This window comes from Myxine glutinosa, chromosome 9 (assembly GCF_964187855.1).
Source record: "Myxine glutinosa chromosome 9, kmMyxGlut1.1, whole genome shotgun sequence".
NCBI classification, from domain to species: Eukaryota; Metazoa; Chordata; class Myxini; order Myxiniformes; family Myxinidae; genus Myxine; species Myxine glutinosa.
This window is the reverse complement of record NC_136269.1, coordinates 111,807,509-111,830,964: the sequence shown is the minus strand read 5'-3', so window position 1 is coordinate 111,830,964 and position 23,456 is coordinate 111,807,509. Positions and strand designations below refer to the sequence as shown.

The window sequence follows — 23,456 nt, the reverse complement described above, 5'->3', positions numbered from 1 at the left end:
GCTTGATGGACGGCGTGCTGCGCGACCTGCCATTTCTTTTTTTTTATCTGGACGACATCCTCGTCGCTAGCACGTCCCGCGCCGAGCACCTCCTCCACCTCCGAACACTGTTCGGTCGCCTCAGTGAGTACGGCTTAATTGTCAACCCGGCCAAATGCCACTTCGGCACGACGACCGTTGACTTTTTGGGCCACCGCATCACCAAGACCGGGGCCGTGCCGCTGCCGACCAAGGTCGAGGCCATCACCACGTTCCCGCGTCCCTGCTCCATCAAGGCCCTACAAGAGTTCCTCGGCATGGTGAATTTTTATCACCGATTCGTGCCCCGCGCTGCTCAGCTCATGCGGCCCCTTTACGAGGCCCTCCGGGGCAAGCCGGCCAAGCATGACATCGTCTGGTCCGCCGCCATGGACGCGGCATTCGCGAGCGCAAAGCAGGCCCTCGCCTACGCAACGCTGCTGGCTCACCCGGTGCTCGGCGCGCCCATCGCCCTCACTACGGACGCCTCCAACTACGCGGTGGGCGCCGTCCATGAACAATGGGTGGACGGGGTTTGGCAGCCACTCGCTTTTTTTCAGCCGGCAACTCCGGCCGAACGAGTTAAAATACAGCACGTTCGACCGCGAGCTCCTCGGTCTATTCCTGGCCGTTCGCCATTTCCGCCACCTCCTGGAGGGCCGCCCGTTCATGGCTTTCGTCGACCACAAGCCATTGGTTTACGCAATGGCCAAAGTCACGGAGCCGTGGTCGGCCCGCCAGCAGCGCCACCTCTCCGCCATGTCAGAATTTACCACGGACATCCGGCACGTCGCCGGCATAGACAACGCCGTGGCCGACTGTCTTTCTCGGGCCAGCGCGAACGCGGTCCACCTCGGCGTGGACTTCACGCTCATGGCGGCCGACCAGACCACCGACACCTCGGTGCAGGCCCTCCGGGCGGCGGACACGGGCCTCCGCCTGGCCGACATCCCCTTCGCGGACACTGTCCTGCTCTGCGACGTCTCCCAGGGCCAGCCTCGCCCCATCGTGCCCGTTACCTGGCAGCGCCGCATCTTCGCCTCCATCCACGGCCTTTCTCACCCGGGCCGGAAAGCTTCTCAGAAGCTGGTGTCGGCGCGTTTCGTCTGGCACGGCGTTCGACGGGACGTCCGCGACTGGGCCAACGCCTGCACGGCCTGCCAGCGGGCCAAGGTCCACCGCCACACCCAGGCCCCGCTGGCACCTTTCACCGTGCCTGAACGGCGTTTCGACCACGTCCACGTGGACCTGGTGGGTCCCCTGCCCCCATCGCGGGGGTTCACCCACCTGCTCACCATGGTGGACAGGACCAGCAGGTGGCCGGAGGCCGTGCCCCTCACCTGCACCACCACCGCCAACGTGGCGCAGGTGTTCATCGCCACCTGGGTCACGCGTTTCGGCGCACCGGCGGACATGTCGTCCGATCGCGGCCCACAGTTCACGTCCGAACTTTGGGGCGCGGTCGCCCGCTCGTTGGGAGTCACTCTGCACCGCACCACGGCCTACCACCCCCAAGCCAACGGGTTGTGCGAGCGGTTTCACTGCTCCATGAAGGCCGCACTCATGGCCGGCCTTCAGGACGACGGTTGGGCCGATCGGCTGCCGTGGGTCCTTTTGGGCCTCCGCACGGCCCCCAAGGAGGACCTCCGGGCATCCGCCGCCGAGCTCGTCTACGGCCAGCCGCTCTGCGTCCCGGGCGAGTTCGTGCCCGACGCTACCAGTCCCTGGTCCGCCGCTCGCCAGCGCTCGGACCTCCAGGAGGCCGCCCGACGATTTGCCCCCGTGCCAACGTCCCGCCACGGTGGCCCCCAGTCCTACGTCCCCCCGGCGCTTCGCACAGCGGAGTACGTCTTTGTGCATCATGACGCGCACCGGGGGCCACTCCCGCCGCCGTACGACGGGCCCTTCCGGGTCCTGCGACGGGGCGACAAGTCCTTCGTCGTCGACTTCGGCGGCCGGTCGGACCGGATTTCTGTGGACCGCCTCAAACCGGCGCATGTGGACGTCGACCGACCACCACGGTTGGCCCTTCCTCCGTGGCGAGGCCGCCCCCCGTCCACAGTTCCCCCCGCTCGACCACTCACCACCACATCGGACCCCCCCCCCCCATGACCCTCCAGGGGTTGCTTCGGCCGGGTCATCCGCACCCCCCTTAAATTGACCCTGCCGGTGCAGGTCGATTTTGGAGGGGCGTGTGTAGCGGTTACCGCTGGGTGTATACAATCGCCTTGCACCTGCCAGGACGCGGCCAGGGCGCAATCGCCATGCCGGGCTCGTCCGGACGGGCCCAGACGCGCCTCTCCCGGGCATGCCCGAACTCGCTGTTCCCGGGCTCGCCCGAACCTCCCGGGCCCGCCCGGTCTCTTCTTTCCTGGGCATGCCCGCTCTCGCCTTTCCAGGGCTCGCCCAGAACGCCCGGGCATGCCCGCTCTCGCCTTTCCAGGGCTCGCCCAGAGCGTCCGGGCATGCCCGCTCTCGCCTTTCCAGGGCTCGTCCAGGACGCCCGGGCATGCCCGCTCTCGACTTGCCAGGCCTCGTCCAGCACGCCTTGGCAGGTCCAGACTCGCCTTTCCAGGACTCGCCCTTGACACCCGGGCATGCCCGGTCTCGCTTTTCCCGGGCAAACGCTCCGGCATAAATGTGTATATATATTGCTGCCCGATAAACGGGCTTTTCAGAGTACCCGAGTTTGATACGTGCAATAAAGCAACTCGGACGAATTTCCGTCTTTGGTCGCGTCAATTCTTTCGACTCGCATTGGAGCACACACAGCTCCTTCAACGTCATAATTCGACAAGTACAAAACTTCATGGGATCAAGATGAAATTTATTGAGCGTCATCTAGGGATAAATTGGTGGAGAGAAAACAAGACCGAAAGTGTAACATCGACATAGATGGGTTTGTAAAATATTATAACCACAAACACACATGATTAGCTTTTTAAAGGGTCGCTATTGCTGCTTATTACATTAAACAAAGAAATTTGGAGGAATCCAGATATCCGTGAGATAAGTTTTACTTTACAGAACTGAGGGAAGATCTACTGTAATCTAGATTATACCCCACAAAGGTTGGGTACGTACCGTTTTGTTGGAAGAGATGTAACGCCAATGCTTTTGATATTTGCTGGTCATTTTAACTATCAGTTTGTTTGTGTTCCACACTGAATGAAAAACGTAAAGGTAGAGTATGGCGATTTTGATATATGACAGGTTCAACGATATGTTCGATATGAACGGCATATAAATCAAAATGGTGGTGTGGGGAGAGCCAGCCACCGTGCCGCTGTCATGACATCAGATGTAATCACTTCACCCTGTCGTCACTAGATACTCAGCTCTGATTGGTATACCTTTGAGGGGTACATACATACATACAGACGGACAAACACTGTTCTCGACGGCTTTGCCCTATGGACTACTCTGTAAAAAAAAAAAGATGACGTCATTGGTCACGTGGTTCGGCCGCCATCTTGGAAAAAACGAAAAGATTTGCACCTCCATATCTCCGAAAGTGCTGCATCGAAAAGATTGAGACATGGCTCATTGTAAAGAACTCTCCATGTTGAATAACATATGTTAATGATGATGTCATAGGTGCCTGGTTTTGACATCATAATTCGACAAGTACAAAACTTAATCCGATCAAGATGAAGTTTCTTGAGCATCATCTGGGGTTAAATTGGTGGAGAAAACAAATAGTGACGTCATCGGTCACCTGGTGCGGCCGCCATATTTGTTTTAACACAAAAGCCTTAAAACAACACTGAAAACACGTCCTGGCGAGGGTGTGCAATCTCTGATTGCTCTTTCTAGTTAGTGTATTGATGTGCCGTCAGATTGCCATGGATATCGATCATCACTGGTCAAACCATGGAAATCGACATCGGAATCAACCAAGGTAATAGGTATCCGGTTCACCTCAGACAACCTTCGGTAAGAAGCCCTGCCTCTCAATGGTGAAGAGAATCAGTTTTTAAAATACCGTAGGCCTACTAGAATTTAGATCCGGATGTTCACTAAGTTCACCGTACGGTGAAGGAATTAGGGAGATGTGAAAAGAGGGTCTCCAGCAGTGTGAAGAGGTGGGAGAGAAGGGAAAAATGGGAGGTGAAGGATGGAGGATGAGGGAAGGATGGGTAATTTTGGTGAGGCGGTGGATAATATACTATTAGTATTATTATTTATAAATAGAAGGGAAGGAGGGTCAAAACAATCCGCCATTTTGCGTACGTAATAACTGTACATTGCAATGTTAAATGTATATTTGTATAAAATTGACAAAAGGAAGAAACCCTTTTGGTTATAAACTTAAAAATCATCAACAATGAAATATTTCATTTCGAAAGATGTTTGAAGGTGCAGAAAAATAGGTCGACGTGATTCTTATGACACAACTTGCGAGTCGTTTAATGCGTGCAGGCTCTCGGCGTTTCATTATCTTGCGCAAACGTCCGAGTCGTACAGTGTTATTGTGAGACATGACTGTGGCGGTGTAACAGGCGGTCGCTTCACCGGCGGTGTAAGAAACTGCTTTTACCGCGGTTTATTTTCCCCTTTTCTTTGCTTCCGTTTTATATTTATATTGCAGCGTTCAGCAGCAAATGTAGAATTAATTTCGAAAAGAAACATTGCGATTCGCAACGATGTCGATTTCGCTCAAACACAAGTAAAACCATTAGTTTCGAGAAAGAAATGATAACAATTATGAATAAACGTCCACTGACGGGGCGGTAAGCGCTGTTTCTCTTCCTTGCACGACATTATGTTATTATTACGTTTATATCGTGACGCAAATGATTCTAAGCACCGTTTCGAATCGATGAATGTTCTTTGAAAGCAACGAGTTCTGGTAAAGAACGCTGTGGACGACGAAAGGGACTCGTATTATTAATCATCATGTGACGGACGGACCGACACATCCCTGAGCCACCTGTAGGCCTCGATGAACTCGAGTTGCTGTTTTCAATGCAACGTCCCCAATACTGTACCGCCTCAGCCGATTACTGTGCTGTGTTGTGGTTATAGCATAATCCCGAGTGACAGTTGTACTGTATTACCATGTTGCTTGAGCTGGTGTACGTGACGTTGTGGTTTTAGTACAGTATTGATGTATAAACCGAACGCCGGTTTTGTTGTGGATTATTTATGGGGACGTACAGTAGAGTACTATACAGTATGGGATTTTTATGGGGCTGGCTGAGTAATGTAGCTGTAGGGCTCAGCAGTATTTATTTTTGGAATATTTAAAAAGACTATTTAAGTATCCAGGTACGATTGGTAAAGGTATACACTCGCGATCGTGGATTCTCGTGGAACAGATGAGCCTTGCACACGTGCGAACTTGTTTCCCGCCATTTTGTTGAGTGAAGGATCCGCGGCGTCATGAAGTGTTTTTATAATAATAATAATAATAATAATAAAAGAGTCATATAGCCCCATCAAGCAGAGTAAACGACCCTCATGGCGCTTTACATTATCATGCGAAGGCGCACACACATACACAAACATACACACACACAGACACACACACACAGACACACACACACAGACACACCTTCACTCTTGCCCTATTCCTCTCCCTCCCCATTCAAAACCCACAGATGTGTACTCCCCCTCCTGTCGATTTCCATAATGTGACTTGGTGGGCCATGCTTGGTTATAGGAGAGACTGTCTTTGTAGGTAATGGCTTGTTGCGATGCCCTCGGTGGCCTTGTTGTCGCATACCTGGCACCTGCCTGCTGTATGTAATACCTGAGCATTAGGTTGTCTATCACCAAGCCCAGATGTGCTTGTGCCAGGGTGGGGATTATAACATTCGTTATTACCCTCGCCAGAGGAGAGGGTATTGCATTTGAGTCAGTTTGTCTGTCTGTCTGTCTGTTTGTCCGCAAAGAATAAATAGGATTTTCTCTGCAACCGTTGGTCCCATTGACAGGAAATTTTCACCATAAGTGCACCTCCTCCTGTAGAATTTTAATGATAATTATGACGTCATAGGTCATGTGGTACAGGCGCCATCTTGGAAAAACCGAAAAACTTTGTACCTCTATCTCCGAAAGCGCTGCGTAGAAAAAATTCAGACATTGAGCTCATTGTATTAAGTAAGAACTCTCCTTGGGGAATAACATGTTAATGATGTCATAGATGGTTCTTCCATTATGACGTCGTAATTCGACAAGTACAAAACTTAATCCAATGAAGATGGAATTTCTTGAGCGTCATCTCGGGATAAATTGGTGGAGGAATTTTTTTAAATGTTGACGTCATCGGTCACGTGGTTCGGCCACCATATTTCTTTTAACAAAAGCCTTAAAACTACCAAAACACGTCCTGGTGAGGTTCTGCAATCTGATTGCTCTTGTTTATTTTGTAATTATAATGCTATGCTATGGAAGGACATATTAAGCTTCTCAACACACCTCAATATGACGTGCGTTTAAAACATAGGAATTCTTCCAGACTGTTTGTAGTTGTAGTTAATTAGCCTAATCAACTCAGGAGATCATAAATGATCATTTTGGTGTATCACACTCACCAGAAAGCTCCAGTAAAACTCCACAAAAACATAACATAACATAACATAACACACACACACACACACACACACACACACACACACACACACACACACACACACACACACACACACACACTCTTCATCCATTTATAGTCGATCATGGGGGTAAACTAGAGTACGACTACTGCTTTATCGACAGCCTCAATTATTACCATCATCTGCGGTTGGGCCACGGAACTTTTTTCGTCGAGTCCTTCACAAAACAGTTGGCCAGGCCTTTCATTCATCTGAAGGTGGTAGGATAAATTTGCAATTTATCCAGGTTGGTGGTGATAACTCACTTACTCTTCACGAAAGACAACATGGGATCTTGATTGTCTACCACTTCATGCTAGTAGATAAGACAACTAAGTTGAGGTCCATCCAGCCATGGTGCGTTTCTGATGCCCTGCCGGTGAATCACCATTCTCCCAGTTAGTCAGGTCAGGAAATTGAACTATGCAGCTCCAAGGTAAATGTACTGGCACAACATATTGTTAGTCAGGAGGTAAACTATATAAAATGCACAATATTGTACTTGTACAACATTGTCACAAGATAAGGTTACACGGTTGTGATGTCAAGGAGGCTATTCTATACATTATGGAATATGGCTGCCCCTTATCGACAACACAGTGCAGTGTGTTTTCATTCAGAGGAATGTGGTGCTTGTTGTATGAATTTGGTGGGGGAGGGAGTTTATTCAATCTTACAAACGATGCCCAATTTATATTCAGACGTGTGTGTGGTGTATGTATACCTGTTTATGTTGTCGCACACCTCTTGGCTGCTGTTTGTAACGCCTGGAGAGCCGAGCTGTTGATGATGCGAGCGAGCGCAGGCAACTGTTCTGGTGGAGCAAAAACCCATTCTTTGAATTTTCAATTTCCATCTGCTTTAGTGTTAAACCTAATTGTATCATGGAAGCAAATAATTGATAACACAACCATGATTTCTTGATTAGATTTATATATTAACAAATTTATTATAGACATATGAACAAAGACCAAAGGTTATTGAAGAGCTAATCTTACTGTTTGACAATACTTAGCCACCCACAAACAGCGTGGAACAACAACATTAAGAGGCATGAGGACTATAATTTAACGATTCAAGTTAAACTTCTTGTTGATGACATGAATATGTCCGGTGAAGTTACGACAAACTGAAAAGTAACGAGATAATGGTGAGGACATGCCCAAACTTGAACAATGAATACGTTTTAACAATTCCTAATTCTTCATTCAACAACTTGCATCAATGTACAAATATGAAACAATAACCCAAATCATTCTAAAACAGCTTGTGAGTGACTGAGGGGCTAAAGGATTGTCTAAAAGGGCGAGGCTCATGGAAGAGCAAGGATAAATTGGCAGTGGGGAAGCGGAGAAACAATTGCGCACAACTGGCAAGCAAACGGTAAACAAAACAGTAAGTAACTAGAACGGCATTCGGTAGAGCGCACACCTCCGCCAGGCTGAACAGTATATGTTTTGTATCCCACTCATGGGCCGTATCTGCATCCGTGCCTGAACCAAAATCTAATCAGCTTGTTCTTGTCACATACCCAACTCATCCACCAGAGTTTTGTCATAATCCGTCCACAACTTTTTTGAGATATTGTTCTATATATCATTTTTGGCCCCCTCTCTCAATGGTGAAGAGTAACTTTAAAAATTCTAGCATCTGAATCTTCACCAAAATCTAATCAATTAGTCCTTGTCACACACCCAACCTTTCCACCAAATTTCATCTGAATCTGTCATTAATTTTTTGAGATATTCTGCTCAATGACAGACAGGGGTGAAAACATAAGGTGATGGAGGTACGTATACATATATATATATATATATATATATATATATATATATATATATATATATATATATATATATATATATATATATATATATATATATAATAATAATAATAATAATAATTCATTTATTTTGTATAGCGCTTTTCCAGAAGCCCAAAGGCGCTTTGACAGAGTGGAAAACATAATGCATAACAATACATGAAAACAACAATTGCAAAAAGACAAGAATCAAGAAAACAAACAGCAGCGATATACGGCATATATATAAGACAAGAATCAAAAAGACAAGACAAGAATCAATAGGGAAATATTTAAAGCAAAAGGAGGGAGAAGGAGAAGAGATAGTCAGGGGTTAAATGCTGTGGGTTGAATGTTGAATGCAGCGTTGAACAGGTGGGTCTTTAGTGATGTTTTGAATGTGGTGAGTGAGGAGGAGTCTCTGATGGTGTGAGGTAGTGAGTTCCAGAGGGTGGGAGCAGCGATGGAGAAGGCCCTGTCCCCCCAGGATCTGAATTTGGTCCGGATGGAGGGGGTCAGGAGGTTGGTACCAGCAGAGCGGAGGTTGCGGGTGGGAGTGTGTCTGGAGAGGAGGTCAGCCAGGTAGGATGGGGCCAGGTTATGGAGGGCTTTGTATGTCAAGAGGAGGATTTTGTACTGGATTCTCTGGGGGATGGGGAGCCAGTGAAGCTTGTAAAGGACGGGGGTGATGTGGTCACGGGTCCGGGAATGAGTGAGTAGACGGGCAGCGGAGTTCTGAATGTATTGGAGTTTATTGGTGATTTTTGAGGGTGAACCATAGAGGAGGCTATTGCAGTAGTCCAGACGGGAGGTGATGAAGGCGTGGATGAGGGTTTCTGCAGCCGTGGAGGAGAGGGATGAGCGGAGACGGGCAATGTTTTTCAGGTGAAAGAAGGCTGACTTTGTGATCTGTTTAGTGTATTTGTCGAAGGAAAGGGTTTGGTCAAAGATGACGCCAAGATTCCGGATGTGAGGGGAGGTGGATACTGGGATACCGTCGATGTTGAGGGCAAAGTTATGGGTGGATTTTGTGAGCGTTTTTGGGCCAATGATGATTATTTCAGATTTATCACAGTTAAGCTTGAGGAAGTTGATTTGAAGCCAGGATTTTATTTCAGTGATGCAGTTTGTCAGGATAGAGTGGGTGTCGGTGGAGACGGACTTGGTGGAGATGAAAAGCTGGATGTCATCGGCGAAGCAGTGGAATTGGAGACCATGACGGCGGATTAAGTGACCGAGCGGGGACAGGTAAAGGATGAAGAGGAGGGGGCCAAGAACTGAACCTTGGGGGACACCTTGGGGGAGGGGAGCAGTGGGGGATTTGCAGTTATTGATGGAGATGAACTGGCATCTGTCAGAGAGGTATGATTTAATCCAAGAGAGGGCAGTGCCGGTGACGTTAAAGGTGGATTCAAGTCGGGTGAGGAGGATAGTGTGATCGATGGTGTCAAAGGCAGCGCTGAGGTCGAGGAGGACGAGAATGTTGAGGTTGCCAGCGTCAGAGGAGAGGAGAAGGTCGTTGGTGATTTTGAGGAGAGCAGTTTCAGTACTGTGGTTGGAGCGGAATCCGGATTGGAATGTTTCATACAAGTTATTGGCAGAGAGATGATGTTTGAGTTGAGTGGCTACAGCGCGTTCCAAAACTTTTGACAGAAAGGGTAGGTTGGAGATGGGTCTGAAGTTGTTTAGGGTGTCAGGGTTTAGACCAGGTTTTTTTAGAATGGGGGTAACAGCAGCAATTTTGAGGGAAGGTGGGACAATGCCTGTAGACAGGGAGGAGTTTATTGTTGCAATGATAAGTGGAGAGAGAGCAGGGAGGGAGGCTTTGACAAAGCTGGAGGGGATGGGGTCAAGAGTGCAGGTGGCAGTTTTCATTCCTATGAGGAGTTCAGAGAGGTCAGTAGGAGAGATTGGGGAGAACCGAGACAGGGGATGGCAGGACAAGGGGGGGCAGGTGGTTGGAGGGGGAGCGGGTGCGGCGGTGGTCAAGCTGTTGTAGATGTTGTCAATTTTGCGTTGGAAGAAAGAGAGGAAGGAGATGCAGTTGTCTACTGTGAATGACTGGGTGGTGGTGTTCAGGGGGCGGAGGAGTTTGTTTATTGTCGAGAAGAGTGCTTTTGGGTTTCCGGAGCCAGAGTGGATAATTTGAGAGTAGTAGGCAGAGCGGGCGCGGGAGAGGGCATCTTTGTAGTGTTGTATGTGGTCCTTGTAGGCTTGGGAGTGAACTGTGAGACCCGTTTTATTGCGGAGTCTTTCAAGTTGGCGAGCACGAGTTTTCATCAGGTGGAGTTCAGGGGTAAACCAGGGAGCAGAATGGGTGAAAGAAACTGTTTTGGTTTTTACAGGCGCAAGCTGGTCAAGGCAGGAGGAGAGAGTGTGGTTGTAGTAGTCAGTGAGGTCGGAAGGGGTGTGGAGGTCAATGAAGGGAGAAGTGGACATTTTTTCAGAGAGGGTGGATGAGAATGAGGTAGGTGAAAGAGCGTTTAGCTTACGGAAGTTGATTGTGCGATAATGCCTTGGTGTTGGGGCGGGGATGTTGATGGTCAGAGTGATGGCTAAGTGGTCAGAGTCATATATATACACACTGTATATATATATATACACACACACACGTCACACACACACACACAGACTTGGCATGTAATATGGAATATATATATTTTTCTTGACTTGGGTTTACTTTCTGAACTCGGTATATCAATCTGGTGAGTTTCTTTTACGCTTCGGTGATTTCTTTGTTAAAAGAACCATGTCACTGATTGTCTGTCGCAGCAAGAAGTCAATAACAGGATTATATCACAGGTGGCGTGACAAAATGTACGGACAGGTACATTTGACGATTGGCTTCACAATCGGGTATATAAGGGTTGTTGCGTTCTGTATTAGTGGAAACCAACTGCTGCACGTCTACAAAAGTTATTGCCGCTTCCCCTGGAGATGGTCCGTCAACTCGACAATGCTGTTTGTCATTTAGTGGTGGCTTTACGAAATTACGGCGTGAAACAGCGTGCTATTGCTCGGCAGTATGGCATCACTCAAGGTCAGGTGTCAAAGATCCTGAAACGAAATGCTCAGAGGGGTGTCCCTACTCCAATACCGAGGCCAGGACATCCCCGCAGAACCACAAGGAGGGATGATCGCCAGCTGCACCGGTTAGTCCGCAATGGCCGTACCAAGTCAGCTAATCGGCTTAGGGCTGAGTGGCAGCAACTGACAAATGTGCCTGTATCCAGAAGGCGAGTCAACCAACGACTGGTTCAAGCAGTCTATCGTGCCAGGCGTCCCCTAAGAAAGCCACGTCTGACCAGACAACACCGCCAGCGCCGATTGCAGTGGGCCAGAGAGCACCGTCAATGGCAGCCAGGACACTGGAATCACGAGATCTTCAGTGACGAGTCTAGATTTCTGGTATATCGTCAAGATGGCCGCGTCCGAGTGCGCAGACAAGTGCATGAAGCTTACAACGAAGATTGTATAGTGCCAAGAGTCCAAGCTGGAGGTGGTGGGGTGACCGTTTGGGCTGCTTTTCATGCAGGGGGAAAAACTGACCTGGTTGTTCTGAATGGAAACCTGAACCCAAGTTGCCAAGCACAGGGCCATTCTGGAAGAAACATTGCTTCCATTTGCTCGTGCAGCCTTTCGAGGAAACTTTGTCTTCCAAGATGACAATGCACGGCCTCATCGTGCTCGCATGATCCAACACTTTCTTGCTGACCGTGGTGCAGAGCATATGGAGTGGCCTGCCATGTCCCCGGATATGAATCCGATAGAGAACTTGTGGGCAGAATTAATGCGTCAAATCGACAACTTGGACCAGCAGCCTGCCTCTGTGCGTGAATTTCAGCAGGCTATTGTAACTGCATGGCAAGCGATTCCTGTCCAAACCTTGGCAAATCTCGTGAACAGCTTGCCTCAACGTGTACGTGCTCTCCTGAATGCTCGTGGGGGTTACACGAAGTACTGAACTGTAATTTTACTGTCCGTAATACCAGTCGTAATTTAACTTTTGTTTTTGTTTAAAAAATTTTTGGCTAATGTGCAAAATAAAGAGATACTTCTGGAAAACGCACAGAAGTTTAACACAGTACTGTCCGTTTGCATCACTTTCAAGCATCAATTTATTTGCTTTGAAATGTCAAATGTGGTTTTTGTCTCTTTTAAAGGTCACATTAACAAAATCTAGAATAATTTCAACATAATTCCAATGAACTTTTGGTTCTAAGTCATCTTGAAAAGTAATTTCACCCCCACAAAAAAAATATTCCATATTAAATGCCAAGTCTGTATATATATATATATATATATATATATATATATATATATATATATATATATATATATATATATATATATATATATATATATATATATATATATACATACATACATACATACATACATACATACATACATACATACATACATACATACATATATATACTGTCATGGCCAAAAATATTGGCACTCTTGCACTTTTTTCAAATAATGCACCATTTCTTCCAGAAAACTGTTGAAATTAAAAAATCTTTTGGTATCCACATATATGTGTTTCTTTGGTTTGCAGTGGAAGAAAACAAAAAAGGTGAAAAAATTACTAAATCTTAGCTTATTCCACACTGAAATCCTAAAATGGCCCAGACAATATTATTGGCACCTTTGAGAAGTTGTTAGAAATAATTAGATTTCAAGCAGGTGATTCTCCTTTACTTTGGAATTGAACTCACCTGTGGTGAGTTCCAGGTGCCTGTTATATAAAAATCACTCATTCAACCAGTTGGAACAGAGAAAAGGAGTCATTCTGCTGTTTTGTTTCACTGTGTGTCCCGCAATGAGCATGGAGAAAAGAAAGAAACCAGAGAATTGTCTGAGGCGGACAGACACAAGATTGAAACCAAGAATGGAAAATCTCAAGGCTACAAGTCCATCTCCAGAGTCCTTCATGGTCCTTTGTCCACCGTACGCAATGTTCTGAGGAAGTTTAAGGCCCAAGGCACTGTAGCCAACCACCCTGGACGTGGCAGCAAGAGAAAACTTGATTGAAGATTGCAGAGAACGATTGTTTGAATGGTGGAGAAAGCACCTTGATCAACTGCCAAACAGATTCAAGCTGACCATCAGACACAAAGTACGACAGTTTCAACTTGCAACATCCATCGCCAACTCAATGAAAGGGGGTTCTATGGTAGGATACCCAGGAGGACCCCACTGCTAAGAAATCCCGACTGGAGTTTTCCAAAACACAAGCCAAAATCCTTCTGGGAGAATGTCCTATGGATAGATGAGACCAAATTAGAGCTTTTTGTTAAAGCACATCATCTCTATGTTTACAGAAAACAAAACGAAGCCTTCAAAGAAAAGAACACCTTTCCTACAGTCAAACATGGAGGAGGTTCAGTGATGTTTTGGGGTTGCTATACTGCCTCTGGAACTGGGTGCCTTGAATGTGAGCATGGCATCATGAAATCAGCAGATTAGCAAGGCATTATGGAGTGCAATGTTCAATCCAGTGTCAGAAAGCTGGGTCTCCGTTCAAGGTCATGGGTCTTGCAGCAGGATAATGACCCCAAACACTTCAAAAAGCACCCAGGAATGGTTGAAGACAAAAAAACACTGGACTGTTCTGAAGTTGCCAGCATTGAGTCCAGATCTAAATCCCATTGAAAACCTGTGGGGAGATCTGAAAACAGCAGTTGGGAGAAGGCGCCCTTCAAATCTGGGAGAACTGGAGCAGTTTGCACAAGAAGAGTGGGCCATACTACCAGTAGAGAGGTGTAGGAAGCTCATTCATGGCTATAGGAAGCGCTTGACTGCAGTTATTTTGTCCAAAGGCTGTGCTAACAAATATTAAGTCTTGGGTGTCGATTATTTTGTGAATGCCATTTATTTTTATTTTATGATTTAAAAGGATATATTAAGTTCTGAATCAAAAATAAGGGTTCTGTAATATTAACAGTGAAATGAAGAATTGTGGAGACCAAATACTTTTGTCAATTTCCACTTATTTTTAGAGAAAACTGAGTTATTTGAAAAATGCACAAGGGTGCAAATATTTTTGGCCGTGTGTGTGTGTGTGTGTGTATGTATACATACATACATACATACATACATACATACATACATACATACATACATACATACATACATACATATATTGAAGGCTCCAGTATAAAAAAAAAAAAAAAACACCTTTAGAGGCCATTTTTCCCCGCAGAGCGGGGGTTGGCCTTTTTCGGGAACTGTGGTTGTTGTTGTTTTTTGGTCCCCTATTTGAAGCAATGTTTTACGGAAGGCTTATTGAAGAGATATTGAAGGCTCCAGTCGTGGACTATATTGTTACGTTTGTATGGGGTAGACTGATTACCTTAGAGCCAGGTAGAGTGTATAGATTCGTGTGCTCCGACTGTCGTGAAGAAGAAGAAACCTCGATGTATCATAAGTAGGAAATTTGTGTACACCGGATGTCGTGTAAGTGTATCTTCGTCCCCATGAGAGGGGTGGGGAATGTTGATTAGTGAGGGATTATGGGTAATTAATCCCCTGTCGGTAATTGCCTCTGTAATCTTTTCCTTTGTTCCTTATGACACCACACTATTCACTATAGCCAAGCTAAGCAATCGACACCATAATTAATGACACTAATTAAAAACCAACCGTAAATCAGGCATCAAGCACTACCGTGAACAGCATCGACATGGTGAGTGCACAGACACAGGCAGGGCCATGAGCCACGTCCCGAAGAGCAGTGATTGGACCGGGATTTGACTGCCACAAAGACTGCTAAGATGAGACTCGCTGATAGGAGCGGAGATGGAGACGTCAGAGCCTCAAGTACAAAATAGTTGGAACGGCGGACATTTTCTCTTCTCGCTTCTTCTCGTTCTGGATCCCGTAGCAAACGGTCGCATTTTGTCTTCTTGCGCAAGGGAGATTCATCACGAGCGGTCGTGTTCCGACATCCTGATAGTGATTGTGAGGAGGAGTAACTGTGGACCGAGAACTGCGGTTTCCCAAGCATGAACGATGAGTGGACGTGCGCTGCCTGCTCGCTGCGCTCTCGACCAAGCCAGGCGATGAGCGGACATGCAGCGAGGCCTAGTTCGCGCCAAAAAACGCATTTTCCTGCCAAGGCCGCGACGATCTTTGACCAATCCTGACGATATTCCAGAGCAGCTGAGAACCAAGTGCCACAAACCACACATATTTATTTTCCAGTTGTTTTATCCTTTGTATTTGGGTCTGTATGGGTGTGCTCCAATTAGGAATATAGTTTTATCATGCATTATTTTGTGACCGGCATTTTCTTTAATAATGCCGGTATTTTGTACATTTTAATTCCGTGTCAGTTTGAGTTTATTTATTGGAGGGTTAAGGACATCGGGTGGACTCGTGAAGGTAAATTCTTCGGCCTCCTTTCCCTCGTGTGTAACGAAGGTCCGCCATTGAATTAAACGCCTCAGAGTATTAAGCTCGTTTGGTCATCTGTGTCACCCTGCGGTGTTCACCACACAGGGTAGTCACACGACAATATAGTCCTCATCGAGGTCAGTCCTTAAATAAGAGCTGCATTGATAGAAAAGTGAAGAAGGAGACAATAGTCCAAAAGTTTTTGAGGAAGTAAAAAAAATCTGCTTTTTGAACAGGGGAAGGTCGTAAGTATTTGGAAATACATGAGAAGGTAAGGAGTTCCATAATTTGGCAGTGGAGGGTAAGAAACAAATCATAACGGCCCACCCTTGAGTTGCCAATGACCACACAATAATCATGCAATGTAATGGCTTGCCGAGTATTCCGTGGTCTTGCTCAGGGCAGAGGTACACAAGCAGCAAGTTCTTGCGAGTAGAAACCGAAATGATATCTGTAAAAAAGAGAAAGAGAGTCATCTTTGCGGTGTAATTTGAGCGGGTCAAGTTCTGAGGTCAGTTTGGGACGGTTAATGTCTTATTTTTAATACATATAAATGTGAACGTCTGTTTGTTCGGTTGTGTCTCATGGACAGCCTAAGGAAGTGACTTGGAGAGGGAAGAGGGGGGGGGGGGGGGGGAAGGAGGGGGGGATGTTTCACGACAATAAACATGGGCGCATCAGATTTAGACTTGGGGCTTGTCCAAGGGGCGTGGCAGTGGGGTGTGCCCAAGGGGCGTAGCTTCCTATGATGATAAAAAAGCCCACTAAACTAAATTGCGTGACTGACTATTTATTTTCCAGGTGACCCTTTTAGTTTACACAAATCAGCAAGTCGGAGGGTTGAGTTCGGAAAGGTTAATGGGGGTTATAAAGGTCATGGGTCAGGATGGGGGATGACACGAGGTGGGGGTGTATCTGTCTGAATGAATTCCCCATAGGAAGAATGAGCCAGAACCATCTCTTGAAGGCGGTTCCATAGATGGGAGAAGTGAAGAATAAAATAGTTGAAGTATGTAGTCAGCCTGAATTTTGGAAGTTTTACGAAGAGGGGGTTACTGTAAGAACACATGTATCCTGGAGTTGCTGGAAGGGTCTGAAAGAGCAGAGGGAGAATAGATGGTAGAATGAATGAATGATCGTTTTAAGGCCATTTTCCCTGCTAGAGCGGGGGTTAGCCTTGCGGGCCCCATGACAATCATGGTTCCCTGTTTGAGGCAATGTTTTTATGGCCGGATGCCCTTCCTGACGCCAACCCTTGGTCATGCTCTTACGATGCGCAGGGATACGGTGTACCTATTCTAAATCGGGGTACACACCGTGATCATTCATCCCAGCAAGCTGGTACTCAATTTGCCGACCTCGGAAGGATGACAGGCTGAGTCAACCCCCCTGGCGTTAATTCAGCGAGCGACCGGGATTCGAACCCAGGATCCTAGGATCCCAAGCCGGCACCCTAACCGCTAAGCCAACACCAGGCTACCAGGTTTCCCACCAGATGGTAGGAAACAGATAATTTTGAGAACCTTTGATTCCACAGAATTAAGGAGAGACAGATGTGATGGTGGAGCACCAGCCCATAATGGAGAGCAGTACTCCATTGAGCTACAAACAAAGGCCTTGTAGACTGTGAGTGTCTCTGAGTTTCGAAGGAATAACTTGGATTGATGGAGGAACCCTAGTCTGTGGCTGGTTTTGGAGGCCTGCCGTGCTAATAGTATATACACAGGAAAAGTCATGGCTGCTGAAGGGGCTCAGCAGTTCAAGAGACTGAACCTTTCCCACTGGATGACCAAGGCAATAGGTGGGTTCGTTTGATGATCATTCTGAAGAGATAGGGTGGGACTGTGGGGTTTTCCATGAATGAAGGACAGGTTCCAGTTATCAGGCCAGAGTTTAATCATTACTGGATGAGTGGAGAGTGATCATGCACCTGTTGTTTGCCAAGTTTAGGGATGGGGGTACTGTACAGCACAATGTGGATTCGTCTGCAAAATGGAAGAGAGAGTTTTCCTTCACATTGGATAGGTCATTAAAATACATTGGGAACAAGAGTGGGCCGGGAACTCCTGCCTCCACTGGGAATGAGGAGGAGAGGGTTTCATTGATGGCAACACAATGACTGTGTGTGAGTGGAGAAAGTCACAAGTAGAGGAATGAAGGTGGCCTTCTATGCTGCAGGCAGACAGCTTGGCAAGCAAAGCAGGATGCCAAACTTTGTTGAATGCCAGAAATATGTCAAGGAAGATGGTCCTGACCTCTTGTTTGAGATTGAGGGCCTCTGACCATTGCTGAGAGAGGTGCAGTAGCATGTCCAGCGTCGAGTCCCGGGACGGAATCCAAACTGATGGTCGGAGATCTGTTTATTTGAAAATTGCAAAGATGACATCGGAAGCAATGATGGATTCCATGACTTTGCTTGTAATTGCAAGCAAATTCACTGGGTCTGTTTTTATACCCTTTTTGTGGACGGTAGTGATGTTTGCAGACTTCCATGCAGAGAAGAGCAAGAAGACAGACTGAATTGGGCTGATAAAAAATGGGGGGAGGGGTGGAGAACGGCAGATTTGAGAACAAGGCCACTGATGCCATCTGGTCCCATCACCGAAGCAAGGCCAAGGTAGGAGGGAGGAGGTGGGGTGGGGTTGGGGTTGAGGGAGGGAAGGCTGAGTGGGATGCAATGACCTTTTGCCCTGTTCTTGTTCATTCTCAATGCTATCTGGCCGCTTAATAATTATAATCTATCAATTTTTTATTTTTTTTTCGTCACTAATGTTTTCTTTCTCTCTTTATATTACATGTGGCTCAAAATCGTCCCGTAGGGCAGGAGGGCCTTAGAACAAAAACAACTAGAACGTCACTCAGTAGAGAGCAAACCTCCGCCTGGTTGGCCATGTCACTCAATGGTGAAGAATCACTTAAAAAAATTATACTGGCTTGATCCGGATCTGGATCTTCACCAAAATTGAATCGATTCTTCCTTGTCACACACACAACCTGTCCAACAGGTTTCGTCCAAATCAGTCCACAACTTTTTGAGATATCTTGTTCACAAACAAACTGACAAACAGACAGACAGACAGGGGTGAAAACATAACCTCCATCCATCTTTGGTGGTGGAGGTAATAATGGCGGATGAGAAAGCATCTCCACTCTGTTGTGACATGGAAAGGGCAGTGATGTCACCTATGGCAGAAGGGCAGAGCAATAGCTCTATCAGAATTTAGGTATTTAAAACACTGGAATAGTTTACAACACAAATACGAGCTCAAATTGAGACAGGTTTGAGTAGAATGGAAGGTGACCTCATACATATAATGGAAGCAGGCCTGGTCACCTTGAAATATGTAATCCTGACTGGTCAGACTAAAAGGGAAATGAGTGAGGGACAGGCTCATATAGTTGCGAGAATGGCCAAGCTGCCAAAGGAAATGATTTGTAAGGCTGAGACAAACGTTGACTCTACTGCAGCTAAGATAGCAGTAGCCCAAGCTTAAAAAAGAGAGGACACTGGACCAAGATCTGTAAGCGGATGTTACTCAAGAAAAGCAGAGACCGGCCATTGCTCCACAGAGACCGGCCATTTCTCCACGGAGATGGAGAATGGCCAATCCGGAGACCGGATTGATTGGGCAGCGGAGACCGGACATTGGCCAGCGGAGACCGGCCATTGCTCCATAGAAACCGGCCATTGGCCAGTGCACCGCGGAGACCGGCCAATGCGCTGCGGAGACCGGCCAATGCGCCGCGGAGACCGGCCAATGCGCCGCAGAGACCGGCCAATGCGCCGCGGAGACCGGCCAATGCGCCACGGAGACCGGCCAATGCGCCGCGGAGACCGGCCAATGCGCCGCGGAGACCGGCCATTGCACCGCGGAGACCGGCCATTGCTCCACGGAGACCGGCCATTGCTCCACAGAGACCGGACATTGGCCAGCGGAGACCGGACATTGGCCAGCGGAGACCGGACATTGGCCAGCGGAGACCGGACATTGGCCAGCGGAGACCGGCCATTGCTCCATAGAAACCGGCCATTGGGCAGCGGAGACCGGCCAATGAGCCGCCGAGACTGGCCAGTGCGCCGCCGAGACATGCCAGTGCGCCGCCGAGACCGGTCAATGTTCCGTGGGGACGGGCCAATGCGCTGCGGAGACCGGCCATTGCTCCACGGAGACCGACCATTTCTCCACGGAGACCGACCATTGCTCCACGGAGACCCGCCATTGCTCCACAGAGACCGGCCATTGGGCTGCGGAGACTGGCCATTGCTCCACAGAGACCAGCCATTGGGCAGTGGAGACCGGCCAATGCGCCGCAGAGACTGGCCAATGCACCACGGAGTCCGACCAAGGCGTCACGGAGACTGATGAAGGTGCCGACCAAGAGGCATCACAGAGTAATTCTCTCTCTCGAAGTCTAACTCCCGTTAACTATGTTTATCCATAGGTAAACACAACAGCAGAATGGGGGTTCAATGGAGGTAAAGAGCATTACCCCTACTTTTCTTCATTGCTGTGTGCACCAAATTGTTAAAGTCATTGTGACAGTTGCCCCAGTACATAGCAACCCTCCTTTTCCCCTCTTTTGTGGTACACTATAATTATTGTGTTTTAGTTGGCAAATGGAGACCCCTCCTTTCCCATCATTGGGATATTTAGGAACAATGGGGCTAATAAGTGTGGGAAATTGCCTGTGGACACGGACGATCACCAATTTAGTGACTTGGTCCTGAGAGACCAATGTTGTCCGCTCTTTGGTTAACGAGGTCTACCGCTCATGGTGATTTCCTTGTTTACTTAGGGCTTGCGGTCAATTTTCCAGGGGGATTTATAGCAATGTGGCAGCCTCCTAACGAGGGTTTCGTGCCATATTTCAAACGGCCGCAAGTTTAACCCGTTCTGCTGTTATTATTCCAAATCACTAACAGCACACCAGGCCGACACTCCAATGGTGGTAATGGGCTCAATAAACATGCCAAGCAAAAGGGGGAATGGGGAGATAAAGGAGAACGCACATGTATTCCAGTTGTTATACAACTAATCCCACCCACCAACAATATATCGAGGGCTTTTGCATTAACATAACACATTCATACGATGAAGATCCAGACAGGGCTAGGTCACATGACAAGCAAGGGAAAATCTGATCCCCCATCCAATGCCTGTGTGGAGTTGGTTCTAGTGGTTTGAGGGCGGAACCTGCGATGGCCAAGCTCTGGCAGGAAGAGATATGTCTGGCGGCATTGCGTCCCTGGCCCAAAGCCTCTCCGCGTTTGCATGCTTGTCTGGTATTCCTGGGTCTTGTCTTTCTCTCTGTGCCTGCTGTGTCCACTTATTGGATTTCACGCTCGGTGCTAATGTTACGTGCTCCTCCCCAAACCCCGGCCACGGTGTACCTCCGAGCCTCGAAAGGAGTCACGGCAGAAAGATGTGCTATTATGTGTGTCCCAATGACCAATGGTAGAACCACACCAAGCAATTGATACAAAACCAATTGTTGTATTCAAACTCACACAATAATAACACTTAACACAAATACAAGGAACCTCTAACTTGCACATCATAAACCATACAATTCCTATGATGGTACCACCAATATTTCCTTAATCAATAACTCACGGTACTCCAACGTGAGCGAACTGTAACATTCCCCAAAGTCACGGTGTCACGACACAAGGCCAAAGTCGATCCCCGCTCTGGCGATCACACGAAAATGTTGTGCTGAGACCTGTACCCAGGTCAGTCGACAGTCAAAGCTGCAGAAGAGCCGCTTGGTGAGAGGTCGGGCCGAAGCCGGTCCGGTAATGGTTCACCCAAAAGGGGGAGCAGTGAGGGGGGAGGAGGAAGGGGTGGTGGTGGTCTGGGGGAGTTTGCTGGGCTTTCAGAGTTTGTCATAAAAGAAGCACAGAGACAGATTACATAGGGAATGATTTGAAGACTTAATGAGGAGGAACCCACAGGAAACCTTCTAGACACATTACGGTGGGTGGGAGGGGTCATGATTATCATCTGAACACGCTTCGACACGTGCTCTATCGTTTTCAGACAAAAACAACACATTTATGCTAAACATATACAAATGGTATAACTGATCTATTTTACCCCCTTTGCCCTTATATATACATATCCCTGCAACAGTATTTATGCAAACCAAAATTTGGTATTTGAAGGCAGGTGGTCTCTCAATCCAGCCAAGCCAAAAGACTTATATTAGACCAGTTGAGACTTGTCTGTTGAGGCAAGCAAAAAACAAAATAACCAAGGCCATATTGAGATCTGTACTCATACAATTGTGCACGTAATTAGATGCTTTTCTGAATCAAAAAGCACATAATACAGTTTATGTGATGAAATTTCAGCGAACATTTTGTCAAAAATACAACACAGGAAGTCACCTGTTACTGTTATGTTCAGCACAGTATGGGGAAGTAAGTGTTACATGAACTTTTGACATAAGCTAAGTTGATTTCAGCAAGTAAACCGATCACAAGACACTAATTAAGATAATAATGGAACCAACATTAGTTCTGTGAATATATTGTGCATTTATATAACTTCCTGAAAAATAGAAAAATCACTAATTTTCGTTTGGAATAAGCTTTTATGCTCACAGATGTTAAGACTCATTATGTGTTTAACATTGATGTGTGTCCCTGGTTCAGGGCGAACATTTTCCACTTCGAGATGTCCATCAGTGTATCGACTATGGACACACGTTTGGGTTAATATTCCGTGTCACCGTCTTCCTCAGCTGTGTTGTTTTCTTCTTGTAGGTTTTTGAAAATGGCCAATGCGGGCTGTGACCAGTCTTTCAATTATTTGTTTGCCATAGGGCTGCAAATCACTATCAAGTTTGACCAAGTTCTGGAAGCTGCAGCCAAAGAGTTCATTTGCAAGTTTATCCTCACACTCATCTGTAATTCACACATTGGTAGCATAGCTGCACTTGGCAAAATACTTCTGGAGGGTTTAAACCTCCACCTCTTCCCACGAATGGTAAATCCAGCAAATCGCATCAAGCATCGATATGTCCTTGAGAAGTTTGCTGCTGGATTTTGTTTTGTCCTTCTGCATATAAATTATGCCCTGATCCATTTAACGGGAAGACCTGAAGTGTCACATTCTTCAGCGTTAGCTTCAGGTGGAACATTCTTAATGAATAGCAAACGATGCCGGTTTTGATGTTGCATTTTAAAATCCAACTCTCTCAGCCACTTCTCAAACAAAGGCCAACTCTTCCATGCCTTCTTGTTGTGCGTGTAAATCACTGGCAAAGTCTTTGGGTCAATCTTTCGAATGGCTTCTTTGATTTGCCTATTGTTAGTGGTCATAACTTCTCGTCTGTTAAACTGGCGACTGCCAATCTCTTTTTGGAGTAAATACCACAAGCACAGTCTTCTCCCTTCACTTGAAATGTGTCTCTGGTAGTGTCACAAAATAACATCCCTGTGTCATTTATATTAATAATGTCACGTGGAGCATAATTTTTTCATCGTTCCAGCAACTTTAATTCCTGTCGTCTACCACAGAATCATCGACTTCCCCGGTCTCATCACTCTTTTCCTCAAACATGATAGTGCATCATCTAAAAAATGATTCCAGCCATCCATTTGAAGCCTTACATGTGATAAGGTCTAATTC

At 47.0% G+C, this 23,456-nt stretch overlaps 1 protein-coding gene across 5 annotated transcripts in view; it reads left to right on the top strand.

The window, feature by feature from the left end:
- The first annotated feature begins 4,526 nt into the window (after positions 1-4,526).
- The window catches only part of LOC137435080 (muscleblind-like protein 1), a 93,018-nt gene continuing 74,088 nt past the window's right edge, over positions 4,527-23,456 (top strand). For 4 of the 5 annotated variants that reach the window (XM_078784683.1, XM_078784693.1, XM_068128504.2 and 1 more), the window contains exon 1: positions 4,612-4,751. The gene's annotated coding sequence lies outside the window, so the exon portion shown is untranslated. Of the gene's footprint in view, positions 4,752-23,456 lie in introns of all 5 variants that reach the window. The other variant, XM_078784695.1, reaches the window with a different exon arrangement.